Here is a 12,164-nt window from a genome sequence, read left to right as displayed (position 1 = left end):
AAAGGGGATGTTCCAGAATTTTGAAATCACCGTGAAAGAAACTCGTGGGTCACTTGAGGACAGATTTTTATGTTCCTCGGAGTTAGTTGATAACTATTTATGCAAAAATTAGAGATGTTTGCATTGAGTGACAGACACAATCAAAATATACAATAATCAGTATCTAAAACTCACAGGTAACCTAATTATACAGACAGAAATACAGATGTAACGACACAGTCTTTGGAAAAATTCTAAAGGAACTTGCTAAAAGGATTGTATATCTTTTCACTCAAAACCTTTGCAGATGTAGCTAGAATCATCCCTTAACATGTTATTACTGGCGTTGTAGCTACAGTTCCAGAAATATGTATCTGTCTCGTCTAAGTTACGCTACAACAAGGCGAGATGGCACAAGCATTAAGGTAATGGTTTCGCGTTCAGAATATTAGGGTTTACTTTCTCTTAGCTGTTTAAAATAATGACAGAGTGAGTCTTCTGAAGTGGGCACAGCTGATTTTCTTCTCCTGTCCGAGCTTTGATGGAAGACGCGTCATATCAACAAGAACACTGTTCTCGTAGATTCTCTCGTAGTCGGTTTCTTTCTTAAGGCATTTCGGTGAAGTGTACATCCCTCCTATACCATCGACGTTACCGAAACTGGGTGAAGGCATTATCACAGCCACTGACAGCGTTACACTGGAGCTGCCTGAGAGGACTGCCACCTTGACATGGATTTGGATGCAGTGTCCACCGTGAGTAGGAGGAGGACGGGCAGGCATATTGACTTTTAGATAAGCTGCAATCTATCTTGGAACTCCAGAATCAGTAGACTATCGTCCTACCTTCCTGAACTCTTTCATTCTCAATGTACGAAAAGAAAGAAGTTAAATAATCAATAGTCTAAAAATGCCCGAGTGGCCATTGTATGATAACCACATAGCCACATAGCTATAAACCGCAAAATAAAATGAGAAGGGCAGTTTTCACTTTGAAGCAGTGTATTGAGAGGGAAGAAAACAAGATTCGCGACACAAATGACACGTTGAGAGTAAAAAATTTATTTCTTATCATAATTCTTATCCGCTTTTCATGAAAAATTCATTATTATTACCAATAGAAAGTAATGTAAAGCGAGTTTTCGCACAAATAGTCATTTGTATCCTCGCCAATAGCCGCACACTATTCGTGAGCCCACAATGCATTTTGGGGTCACTTGTCCATAACCCCAACGTTGAAAGTCTGTTCCGTAAAACAGTCATGAAAGACGTGCACTTTTTACGCATTTGTTTCATAATTTATTTCGTTTTTAATATTGCAATGGCATGATATTATTGCTCTTAATTTGTTACATTAAAATCACATTGATACTTCAGGGAGGATGTGTGTAAGGTATCTTGTCTTAAATGCAATAGTCTCACAAGTAGCCATAATGATTTTCTTCACCCGCTTGACTGTTTAGTTTGAAATCATGGGTGAATGGTTTTGATGATTTGTAAAAAACCAAAGAAGAGCCGTTACTTATTTCCCATCTAGCTGTACAAGCTTTTAGAACTTCGCTTTTCATGTATTTTTGGTGTCGCAAATAAGTCTCCTTAAAACAACTCTGGCGAATCACAGGTCTTCCCGCCTCTTTCCTGTCTTCTGCTAAAACAGCAAATAGTTCTAACGGCTTTGCTGCCCATCCCCATTGGCTAGTGGAGCGGGTGCCTGCCTTTTCTTCTAAAAAATACGGCATCCGCTCTGAACAAGGAACAGAGGCTGATTTGTGATGGGAGAAGTGTACCAGCCTTTGGTCGGTAAGTATGTGTGTTCCTATCGGATACGAAATGAGATGAAATCGCGGTGTGTTTAAATTAGGAAATCAACAAACTTGAAAGCGTAAGCACTTTCTTGGTCCTCTGGAAATTTCTTGCTTATTTTTTCCAATTCCTTTTGAAATTCGCTTAGCTTTGGGCCGCTTTAGTTTTTGTGCTCCTGCTTTGTTCGTCATTCAATTTTTACATACGTGGATTCACTGTTTTGTCTGTATTGATTTCCCCTCTCTCTTGTTTTTAAATCCGAGTGCTGCATGAATATTTCCGAGTTAGAAACTTTCGGGAGGCAGAATGTTCTTGATTTGTTCGCGATCGTGAGTCCCTGTGGAAAGTGGATATGTCCTCGGTATAACGGAATTAATTGATTCATATTCGTGTTAGCGTTAATAGCAATAACTCTGATTACAAATGACCCGAAAATCACGCGTAGAATTTGGGTTAAAATTGCATAAATATGGGAAAGAGGAGCCACTTCATTCTTTTAACCATCCTGTGGGGAGTTCGCCTATCGATGTAGTCTGTATGCTCATAATTTACAATTCCTTGCAAGCACTGTAGTAATTTCCCTTCTGCAACGGTCAGTCTACCACCCATAGCGTCTGTTCCCGTCTAACTATTTTACCTTATTGCTTGTCGAGGGAGATACCAGTGCAGAAATGATATCCAGACGGATCAGTTTATACAATGAGATTATATAGTAAATTCCAATAACTTGTTTTTCTTGTCAATTGTACTCGAAAATAAGATACTATTTTGCGTAAAAGAATTGATGTTTGCTTATATACTCTTGAAACCTTCTTTTTAATGAACATACCACCATCCCCCCTTCCCCTCGAGAGACGCCAAAGTACGAGATTTTGCAGAGCACGTGTTAAGAATTTTATAATACTTGTAAAGACATTATTTCGTCTTGCAGTCGGCCGGTTCTTGCGTTATCATTCTGTATTGTCGGATGAAGTAGGTTAATGATAAAGCTTAATTTCTTCTCCCATCTGGAACGACCATCACACATGCGACAGACAGGTATGGAAATTAATTATTTATCATTCTTTAATTCACGGAAAATTAACGTGTCTCATTAGTTGACCGTAAGCCAAAATCCATTGGATGTGGTGAAAGAAACATTAGGAGAATTACAGTGGGAGATATTAAAAGTTATTCTATCCTTTACGTTAAATTCGATATCCTCTTTCGATTGGGCAACACCACCCAATAAACGTAACCAGTCCTAGAAATCTCATAATGCTAATTCTCACTACCAGGCAGCTCCTTCAGAAACCCGCCCCTCTTAACCATGCTGGTCGTATTATCAAAATTATTTGTAAGATTATTCCCCTTGAATGGTTCAGATGTTGCACATCGTAGACTCTTAACCGTACTGCCGAAAAATGTTACCAGCAACTATGGTCGGAAATTCACATTGCTTCTTTTGGGTTAAAAACGGCTGAATCCCACCAATCACCTCTTCGTTGTCGGTGTTCAACATCGGTTCACATAAATAACATTAAAAACTGAAGAAGAAAGTTTTAGTTTGGGGGAAGGGGTGGGAGGGGTGAGGGATGTATATTTGTCACTTGCTGGTTAACATTAGTGCGGTAAGACGAAATCCAAGTTTTAAAAATTTTGTACGTGGCTGGAGAAGGAACTGTAGGATGAAATTTTCTTGTAGAAATAATAAATAGCCAATCAGTTGCAAAATGGAAGGAATATTTAGATCCTTTTACCATGGTTTCAACGTTTACAAAAACAGCTTTTCAGAAGGAAATATTAACAACTGGGCTATTTGTGCACTATGTGTACTAGCTGTATACTGGTGAGGAAATACCAACAGCCATGTTGTGCATGTTTTAATTATAATGGAGGCGAAAAATTTTATATTTGACTGACGCATTTCGGCTATGTTTATGTAACCCAAAATGGTTCAAATGGCTCTGAGCACTATGGGACATAACTTCTGAGGTCATCAGTCCCCTAGAACTTAGAACTACTTAAACCTAACTAACCTAAGGACATCACACACATCCATGCCCGAGGCAGGATTAGAACCTGCGACCGTAGCGGTCGCGCAGTTCCATTCTGTAGCGCCTAGAACCGCTCGGCCACAACGGCCGGCCTATGTAACCCAGTTGTCAATATTTCCTTCTGGAGAAAACGTTTTTGTAAACGTTGAAACCACGGTAAATGGGTCTAAATAAAATTTACATTTTGCAACAACTGATTAGCTGCTTATTATTTCTGCAAAAAGACAATTCAAATAATCATTATCGCTTATCTCTACGAACAGCCTCCAACTAGACTCTGCACGTCAGTATTTCAGTTCACACTTGAGACTGAACTGAAATACTGACATGGGTAGTTCAAATGGCTCTGAGCACTATGGGATTTAACTTCTGAGGTCATCAGTCCCCTAGAACTTAGAACTACTTAATCCTAACTAACCTATGGACATCACACACATCCATGCCCGAGGCAGGATTCGAACCTGCAACCATAGTGGTCGCGCGGTTCAGACTGTAGCGCGTAGAACCGCTCGGCCACCCTGGCCGGCTCCACATCGGTAGTCTAGTAAGCACTACTCATAGAGACAAACGATGATACCGCACTGCTGACAGTCACTCAATGACTGGAAACTTTCATCTCCAATAAACTGATTGCTGTGCATTTTCTCAACTTTAAATAAACATAGTCACTTAGCACACCCATTCCATATGGAAGCGAATCAAAAACCTTAGATCAGGGGGCCTCAAAACCATGCAAAACGTGATTGTGAGACAACGCGATATCCCGGGTCCTTGAAAAGAAGGGTATTGAGTGGCACCATTTTGCAGCTTCTGTACAATTGTAGAATTGAACGGGTTTAGATATTCAACCGGCAGTTATGGTCGTCCTTCCCCTACGTATGACGTCAAAGTGAATCTCACACATTTTCCGCTCTGAGCTGGTGGCCAGGTCGCGGATGTATTATTAGTGTTGGCGTAAATATCGCCTTAGGAAGGACTTCAATAATATGCAATCCATATGTATATCCTTATGGAAAAACTCTCCAAGCAATACAGCAGTAAAGGATTCGTTCAAGTTTGGTACTCGCTGCGAACTATTGATTTGCCTTTGCCAGCTGCTCTTACATCTCCCTGCACTAATTACGCCTCGGAGGTGCCTCCCTCGCTTGCTACATTTCTCCTGCGCCACCAGCCACAGTTCTCCGCAGCAGCCATGGCAGATAAGACGCCAGCAGGCTTTGGCGCCATAACGCCCCGAATAATTTAATCTCGCCTTCTTGTCACTGGCTAATGTCTCTCGTCCCAGATGACGCATGCGTCTCTTCGCGGAACTGTGTGCGCCTCGGCGTGTGGAGGGCGAGGGCTTCTACTTTTCCGCCTTAATGATTAATGGCGCTCTAGATGTTAATTGCGTTGCGATGACAGGGGTGCAATTATGGCCGCTCGAAGGAGCTGAATAAGATGAGAAGGGCAATATGAGGGCGGAGTAAATGAATGAGCGGATCCTTAAGGCTTCAGCAAAGAGGCGCTCACCGTGGAACTGCTTTCCCCATTTTTTTTTCTTCTATTCTTTGAAAAAGTGAAGGGAGGAACTACAGTGTCCTATCCGATCTGCGCCTACCAAACTAGCTGCCACTAATTACACACTCATCACCGCACTTTATTTGTTTGTACAGGTTATTGCAACAGCCGCTTCTTAGGAGAAACATACAACCCTTTAAGAGGGAGAACATTATGATTAGAAGTCCTATATCGCTGAAATGTTGTCTCATTCAGCTGCGACCTTTCAAAGTAAACGTTAATGAGATTTACATATTTGACGCTATATTAGACTGTAAGTAATAACTCAGTGTCTCATGAGACAGATACTTCATTTTGCTTCGTTTTCTGTCACATTAGTGTTCGCCAAGCCACAAACAGCATCTTTACTACATCTTGGTTATAAATACTGACAGAAACTGCAGTCTACAATGAACTTTCGTCTTGGACATGATTCACATTTCACATTTAATTAACATATATGATATATGTAGCATTTTTAATAATAATATTAGACGAGAAGGGTTGTGTTACATTTCGTCCAATGCGAGTGTGAGCACGGAAGCTACTTACCGATGCCAGCACCACTCTGTGACTGAATAAAGCTGGTAGATCGCTATAGAAGGGACATCAGTGGAGTGCTAGAAAATGAATTTTATCAGAAACATGAAGTATTACTACCGAAGACGGTATACTATTACTGGAATCTTCATAACCTACTTTGTATCGTGATTCCAATTGCACCTTAAGCTGTAGGGCCCACCAATAACCGCAGGTGATTCGAGTCACATGTCAAAGTGTCACTGTCCAGGTCACTTTTGCTAGTCACTACAGTCAATTCGTATTTTTCACACACTGATGCACAGACACACTGCCAGTGTGCAATCGGTATGATGTGATGTGGAAGAGGCCCTGCTGGTAGCTATCGAGAGCACTGGGTACAACCAGATGCATATAGTGGCATATAACGGCACGAATGATGCTGCCGCTTGGGTTCTCAGGGCATCCTCGGCTTCTGTCGGGCGGACATTTGATTTGGTGAAGGCAATTAGCAACGCACTTGTGGTGCAGGTTATTTGTAGCATCGTATCCAGGGTTGATCGCGGACCTCTGCTTTGGAGCAGAGTGGAAGGTCTAAACCAGAGGCTCAGACGATACTGCTACGGTATCGGCTGCGATTTCCCGAACTTCGCTAACGTGTACAGAACTGTAGGGTTCCCCTTATTGGATCAGGGATGCACTACACGCAGGAAGCAGCTCGGGTAGCGGAGTATGTATGGCGTGCACATGGTTCTTTTTTTTAGGTTTGAGGAACTCTACCTTGGAATCAGAGACGATTTGCCTGATAAATTAGCCACAATGTCCTCGGAGAACGTTCGTCGTCGCAGATCAGAGACAGAAAAAGTTAATATGATTGTAGGAAGCTACCGGAGTAAGGAATGGTCCCAGGATTAGCACTGCTCACTGAAGGTTATAATGCACAGACAGCATTAGGAATAGAAAGTTGGTTGAAGCTAGACGTTAATGACAACGAAATCCAAATTAGATTGGAGTAATTAGCGTAAGGATAGGTTAGTTGCGAATGGTGGAAATGTGTTGATTAAAATACAGAATTCATTAAAATCAAACACGGTTATCACTGATGCAAATTGTGAGTTCATCTGGGTGAAATTAAGTATCAAAGATCTGTCAAAAATGGTAAGCGGATGCTTTTAAAGACCCCCTAGACCAGGAGCTCTAGTGACAGAGAGCTTCAGGCAGAACTCGCAGAATATCGCTGGTAATTTTCCTCATCATGCCGTTGTAATACGGAGTGCCCGGTATAGATTGGGAGTGTCATGCTATCGTAACTGGCGCCAGGGACGGGACTCGTCTGACATTGTTCTGGATGTCTTGTCCGAAAATTACGTTGAGGAGATAGAGAATCAACTAGGATAACGTCGTAGGCCTCCTGGCAACAAAAAGACCTGAACGTATAGAATCAGTTAACGTAGCGGGAGCTATAAGTGATCATAAGACTGTGATAGCATCTATAACAACGCGTGTGACAAAGAATATAACGAAAGATAGCAAGATATTTTTGCTTCGTAGGATGCAAATTTCAGCGTATCTGACCATTCGGCATCAAATATTCGCTGATGAGGGCGAAGACGTGGAAAACGAGGGGAAAAATTCAAAGTAATCGTGCTGTATGCACTAGACATATACGTTCCGAGTAAGGTCTTAAGGGATGGTGTTAGAAAACTGCTTCAGAGATGAAGAGAACTTCACCTCAGACTCAAGAGAATTAAAAACTTAGCTGACAAACAAAAACTGAACGATGTGAAAATGAACGTAAGAAGAGCAATGAGAAAAGCTTTCAATGATTTTGAAAGTAAAACTTTGTCAAACGATCAGAGTAAAAAGAACCTAAGAAGCTTTGGTCGTATGTAAAACGAGTAATTGGGTCAAAATCATCTATTCATTCTCTCAGTTACTATACTGGCACCGAAACGAGAGATAACAGAGAGGATGCTGAAATACTGAAATCGGTCTTCCGAAATTGTTTCGCCGCCGAAGATCGTAACACGGTCCCTCCTTTGAATCGTCTTACGAACGTCGAATTGGCTGATATTGAGATAAGTGATTGCGGAATAGAAAAAAAACTGCAATCGCATGGTAGTGGAAAGGCATCAGGACTAGATGAGATACCTACAAGATTCTATAAATATTATGTAAAAAACTTTCCCCCGTTCTAGCAATAATTTGTCGTGGACCGCTTGAGCAACGAATGGTACTTAGCGGCTGGAAGTAATCGCAGGTGATTCCCGTTTGTAAGAAGAGCAGTTGGGCAGATGCACACAATTACAGACTCCTATCGTTGACGTCAATCGTTTGTAGAATTATGAATCATCTTACGTCCTCAAGAATTATGATGTTCTTGGAGAAGTAAAATCTCCTCTATAAAAATCAACATGAATTCGGCAAACAGACATTTAGTGAAAGTAAGCTCACTATATTCCTCTGTGAGATTCACAGCGCAGTAGACAACGACGCTCAGGTTGATGCTGTGTTCCTTGACTCCAGGAAGGCATTTGACACCGTACCGCGCTGCAGTCTAGTGAGAAAAATACGAGCTTATCGAGTATCGGAGCTGATATCTGACTTTATTAAAGATTTCCTTCCAGACAGAACTCAACACGTCGCTCTTAACAGAACAAAATCGGGACGTGTAATCATAATTTCCGGTGCACGCCGAGGACGTGTGAGAGACGCCGGCCGGTGTGGCCGTGCGGTTCTAGGCGCTTCAGTCTCGAACCGCGTAACCGCTACGGTTGCAGATTCGAATCCTGCCTCGGGGATGGATGTGTGTGATGTCCTTAGGTTAGTTAGGTTTAAGTAGTTCTAAGTTCTAGGGGACTGATGACCACGGATGTTAAGTCCCATAGTGCTCAGAGCCATTTGAACCATTTGTAATAGAACAGCTACTGTTTACAATATATGTATAAATGATCTAGCAGTAATCTGTCTACGGCTGTTCACAGATGATGTGGCTGTCTATAGCAAACTAGCAACGTCAGAAGATAGTAACGATTTGCAGAATGATCTCCAGAGAACGGATGAATGGTGAAGGCTATGGCGGTTGACTCTGAACGTAAATAAGTGTAATATGTTACACATATATAGGAAAAGAAATCCATTACTCTATAGCTACACTCTTAATGACACACCGCTGAAAACCATGTCTGTCGTAAAATATCTAGGAGCAACTATCCACAGTGACCTTAGGGGAATGATCACATAAAACAAACAGCGAGAAAAAAAGATGCAAAACTCAGATTCATAGGAAAAATCATGAGTAAATGTAACTCATCCACGAAGGAAGTGCTTGTTCGACGATTCTTGAGTATTATTCATCTGTCTGGGATCCCAACCAGATATGACTAATAGAGAAGATCCATGGAAGAGCGGCACGTTTTGTCATGGGATCGTTTAGTCGACACGAGAGCGTTACGGAGATGACCAACAAACTCCATTGGCATACGTTACAAGAGAGGCATCGTGCATCACGGAGTGATTCATCATTAAAATTTCGAGAGAGTACTTTCCGGGAAGAGAACATATGACAACCCCGCCACGTGTAATTACCATGAGGAGTGTATTCGAGAAATCAGAGCCAGGACACAAACTTACCGACAGTCACTCTTCCCACGCGCTGTTCGTGAGTGGAACAGGTTTGGAGGGCTTCAGTTAGTGGTACAAAAAGTATCCTTCGCCACACACCACTAGGTAGCTTGCGGAGCATGATGTAGATGGGGACATGTGAGACGGACCATGGTGTTCAACAGAAACTCGTGAAAACGTGTAACAACTGTAATCCGGTCAGCACTGGCAAGATCTGAATTGTATTCGATTCGATATCGATGAAAGACCAGCCACACTGTTAATATAAATTACAGATGTAGGGTTCACAACACCGTTTAAGTCGATGTTCAGCAGCTACAAAAGAGCAGACGAATCATAAAGTTTTCAGAAAAATGTATCGTAATTCATTCGCGCAAGAGGCATTACGATACATTTCAAACTACCATGTGATAAATCTTAGCATCATGAATGTAAAATTTCTTGCTAGATGAATATGTAAACAAAAAAATAAAAATAAAACTGATTTACGGGATGATCTTCATAACAGATAGAGGCCTTAATTAAATTTAGCACTTGAACCATCATATTTGGAGGATGGATCAAGAAATAAAGTAGGGAACCTTCATGCCATGTATCAACCAACAAAAAACAATCTTAAATATGAGGTCCAATATAACGTGGAAAATCCGGAAGACAATGACAATGTACTACAGACACAAGATTAATTTCCAGAATTTGCAAAAATGAAACTGTTAAAGGCAATTGAAGAGAATCGAATGAGTTTAGAAACAAAGGGATGAAGATGAAAAATAGTGATAAGTAATTGAGGAGAGAGTAACGACCGCAACACATCAAACTCGAGACGACCTTACGGCATCACGTAATATTTTGCTATTTACAGATCACAGGTTTCTGTCAACTCAGAAAGACAAGAGCCTAAAAATCTCTCAACAGCAACATCTACAACACAAATTACAGTGTAGCTGAAGAATTAATCATGTCATTGAAAAATTTGGGTGTGATAATGTCCAGAAATATTAAATTGAAATATTAAATTCAGTTTTATGCAAAGCACACGGTGGTCTATTATTAATTAGTAAGACCAAAGGAAAAATGCTCCTTTCTGAGAACAAAATGGTGAATATGCTTCTCTTTAAAAGGCTGTGACAGAAAAGTAGAGTGCCTGCTGCTTCTGTCCGCCTCCTTCCTCTTCAAACATTCCGGAAAGCGAACTTATTCGAGTTCTTTTAACACAGAACACTCTAAATGATGTTACTTAGTCTCTCTTTGTATTGAAACCTGCATACTGTGTATCTCCCTTCTACTACCAGTGTCTGCAAATGTCTTTCTCCGACTGTCTCCTTTTCCTCCCATTGATTTACAGTACTTTCAGCAGCCACTCTCATTTTCCTTTCTCCTTTTTGTCTTTCTTTCCTATTGTCATTGTCTCCGTCATACCTCGGCAGCTCAAAAATCTTAGGGAGGTCCAAGCTACTTTCCCCCTATACCCACTAGTTTAAAATATAGGTTAAAAAAGTTGCCTCCCTTATATCTACTTGCTGGAGTATGCAGGTATGAATATTTCATTTCCACTGTCTCGTCTCTCTCTTTTGCTTCCACTTCTTCTGCCTCCATCCCTCTCCCTTTCTCTTTTATTGTGGATCTCTCTCAGCGACCATCAGATCTCCTCTGTCTTTGGCTCCTACTACTATTTTCTTCATCTTTATCCCTCTCTCTTTCACTGCCACTTTTTCTCTTCTACAATCACTGTCTCCCCTCTTTTACTCTCCCCTTGGCATTGTTTGCTTGTCTCCTCTCTCTTGTGCCCTCACTGTCTCACCAACTTTTTTTTTTTTTTTTTAAAAAAAAAAGAAGAATAAGAAGATGGGATGAGAAATGAAAGAGCAAGATCGTTAATTTTCTGTCAGATTCTTTTAAACAGTAACATATTCTTCTTTTTGTGCTCAAACAGGAGCATTTTTCCTCTGGTTCCCTTCTTTGTCCTGCTGGAGAAGGGTGTGCTACTTATATAAAACGAATTCGGTAGGTCAGTAAACTTTTGACAGTTTATTTACATACTTTGACACATTTATATACTTCGACACGTCTAAAAAAACAAATAAGTACGCATAGTATAAGATTAACACAAAATCGTTCGAGTTACATTTTTGCTGGATACTTTGATCATCATTCACAATTCTTCGAAAAGCCCGGCTTGTGATTTGTTATCTTAAAAGAATAAAAATGTTTTTCGAAATCCTGTCCTGAATATGCAGCCTTTCCAGTTTTACATGTTTTTTGGCAGGCCTCGCGGGGTAGCCGTGCGGTCTAAAGCACCTTGCCACGGTTCGGGCGGCTCCCCCGTCTGAGGTTCGAGTCTTCCCTTGGGCATGGGTGTGTGTGTGTGTGTTTTGTCCTTAGTGTAAGTTAGTTTAAGTTAGGTTAAGTAGTGTGTAAGCGTAGGGACCTAGGATCTCAGCAGATTGGTCCCATAAGAACTTACCACCACCAACAAACTTTTGACAGTCATTTTAACCCTTTTCAGTCATGTTATCACCCTTTCAAACCAATTTTTCGTCAATGCATATTTGTGTATGCGTAAGGCCCACATTGTGTAGACAGTGAATCATGAAGTATTGTTGTTGAAGATATGCACCCATGATTTAGAGGATGCGGCACTCAGCCGTGTCGCAAAGCGACGTGA

Source organism: Schistocerca americana, chromosome 1 (genome assembly GCF_021461395.2).
Source record: "Schistocerca americana isolate TAMUIC-IGC-003095 chromosome 1, iqSchAmer2.1, whole genome shotgun sequence".
Classification (NCBI taxonomy): Eukaryota; Metazoa; Arthropoda; class Insecta; order Orthoptera; family Acrididae; genus Schistocerca; species Schistocerca americana.
This window is presented reverse-complemented; position numbering follows the sequence as displayed.